Here is a 3,082-nt window from a genome sequence, read left to right as displayed (position 1 = left end):
CTTCAATGCTAGGCTTACCAGGCCCCTCCTCTCCTCCAGCGGGAAGTTTTGGGGGCGGAGGTGAGCAAGATCACGTGCGCGGCCGACGCGATCGCATCACGAAGTACCACATCACAAGGGGCCTTTACCACTCAAACTTGGAATTTGAGTGGTAAAAGGCCCGTTGCGATGCGGCACTTCTGGGTGTAAACGCATCGCTGGTCGGCGGGCAGCCAGATGGATTGGTGGGGGTTTGCCCGCCACCACCTGGCACTTGGCAACCCTATTCAATGCCATAGAGTCCAATGGCCAAAGCGGCCATTTTTCTCCAGGTGAACTGATCTCTATCGGCTGGAGATCAGTTATAATAGCGGGAGATCTCCAGCTAGTACCTGAAGGTTGGCAACCCTAGGTCAGGTTCAAGGTCTTGTTACTGACCTTTAAAGTCCTAAATGGTCTGGGACCATCATACCTGTGGGACAGTCTCTCTCGATACACCCCTCAACTGGGAACAACTTACTGATGGTCCCTGGCCCAAAGAACATCTAGATGCAGGACCATCTTAACAGCGTCATAGCCGCACCCCGCCCGGGCAAAGCAGTGCCCTGGGGCCCCTACCTACACATCCCCTCAAAGGAATAAAAATGTAAATGGTTGGTCGATAAAATTAAATATATATTTATTGGTGCTTCCATAATGGTCAAGTCCTTTCTTACATTATACTTCAATATTTGATATTTATGTTTGCATTTACAAAAAAATCCATGATGCCCCTCCAGGGAACCTGCCTGAGGTGGCTTTAAAAAAATTAAAAACGTTAAAACTTGTTAATTAAAACCCAGCCAGAGCATAAAAACACAATAAACTGAACAGCTTAAAATGAGTATTAACAGTTTTTAGGTTAAAAGCGTGCTATAAAATGGTTGGTTAACAATCTGTACATTTTCGACAGCCCGAACACTGGTTCTTCTGAGAACAAAAATGCACGGTCACTTTAGCCTCCTTTATTCCCTGTTTCAGCCAGGATTCAGCCAGGATCAAATGCATGCGTTTCGCCAAACGTGCGTTCGATCTTGGCTTAAACAGGGAATAAAAGAGGCGAAAGCGACCATGTGTTTGCACCCTGAGTCTCTTATTAGGAGTCATAAATACTCCCAAAAGCACACTGCAAAACATCTGCGTTATCGCAGGATACTATGAGGCAGCGCTTCGTATCTGGGTCTTCCTTTTATCTCAAATTATCTCAGTTTTTATTTAAATCTTGTTTAATTTAGATCTGGCCCTTTGCTTTCTGAGCTACTTTATTGGTTTTTTTTAATATCTTGTTTGTTTTTTCTTTTTATCTCTTGTTTTGTAGACTCAGTGTTAAAGTCTCCCTTCCCTCCCCCGTGGGGGATGGGTGCGGCTGGAAAACCGTTCAAAGGGTTTCTCGCCCAGACTGCATTTCCTTATCGTACTTCATCCCGCTCACATTTTTTTCTTGTTTATTTTTCTCCTCTGAGGAATTACTAGCATGTGATTTAGGATGTGAGAGAAATGATCTGCCTTTTGAGTGTGTGGCTCATAGTCATTTAGCTTATGCACATACTTGTTAGGGTCGCCAGGTCCCTCTTCGCCACCAGTGGGAGGTTTTTGGGGTGATGCCTGAGGAGGGTGGGGTTTGGGGAGGGGAGGGACTTCAATGCCATAGAGTCCAATTGCCCAAGCAGCCATTTTCTCCAGGTGAACTGATCTCTGTCGCGGGAGATCTCCAGCTAGTACCTGGAGGTTCCAAAGGTCTCAACTGAGTACCAAATGAATGCTAATATTGTAATCCTTGTGTAAAGTTCATATAGAGCCACAATCATTGATGGATACGGCCGTTTCAGATCCACAGCAGTGGAAATCTTTCTTCAGTCCTTAATACAAAAGTGCTGTTACATATTCATCATTCCTTCCCACACAGGGTAAGTATGAGCAATCAGAAGTCAGTAAAGTACATCACATAGAATGATGAATATGTAACAGCACTTTTGTATTAAGGACTGAAGAAAGATTTCCACTGCTGTGGATCTGAAACGGCCGTATCCATCGATGATTGTGGCTCTATATGAACTTTACACAAGGATTACAATATTAGCATTCATTTGGTACTCAGTTGAGACCTTTGGAACTTCCTCTATATATTTGTGGTACTCAGCTGAGACCTTTGGAAATTTCTCTACATTTTTTGTGTGAACTGTACATATTGTATATAATTGTGTTGTATATATGTCACATATATGGTCTATGTTTCACCTCAGTAGCTTATAAATATTTGCACTTTGTGTATATACAGTTTCCTGTACTGTTTTTCTAAACCTTTTGGTACAAGTACAGAGGTGCCGTTTTTCTCCCCAGTACCTGGAGGTTGGCAACCCTAATACTTGTTCACCTCTTATTTGTTTTCCATTGTATTTTATATGAGTAGCGTGTTTCAGGCGCTTCATTTTATGTTTTAGAATTATTATATACCTAATTAGTTTAACTAGGTTTGTGCTGGTTTATATTAATCAATGACACTTGGCTAGGGTGTTATTTGATTCAATTATCAGTTAGCTATTTAGCTATTTAGTCGCTCTGTCTTCTAGTAATTTGGTTACTTAGCTCCTTGGGGAGGGGGTGTAATTTTAAAATTTATTTATTCATTCATTCATTCATTCATTCATTCATTCATTCGCTTTCTATTCTGCTCCTCCCCGACCAGGTTGGGTTCGGGGCAGCATCTAAGCAGCTAAGAACAGAGCAGCCCAGTGGCCGCGTGAAACTTCTAACCTCAGAGAGATTATATGAATATGGTAACTTATTGAAGGAGCTTTGACTCCAATTGAAAGGAGAGCTGATGAAGCTGCCCACGGGGTAGTGAAAACGCAAAGCATCCGGACGGCGTTCCTCTCCACCTATCGTCCATCATCTTTCTCCCGGTTCCTGAGGGAACAATAAGCATATGAACAGTACAAAATTCTAAGAGACTAATAAGTCATTGAATGAGATAAGCCAAAAATATATATATTTTTGTATTTTTGTATTGTATTGTATTGCCTCACATGTACTCATAGTTATTTTCATAAGTTTCCTTTATTAG

This window comes from Euleptes europaea, chromosome 2, assembly GCF_029931775.1.
Source record: "Euleptes europaea isolate rEulEur1 chromosome 2, rEulEur1.hap1, whole genome shotgun sequence".
Classification (NCBI taxonomy): Eukaryota; Metazoa; Chordata; class Lepidosauria; order Squamata; family Sphaerodactylidae; genus Euleptes; species Euleptes europaea.
Note: the sequence above shows the minus strand (reverse complement) of the source record.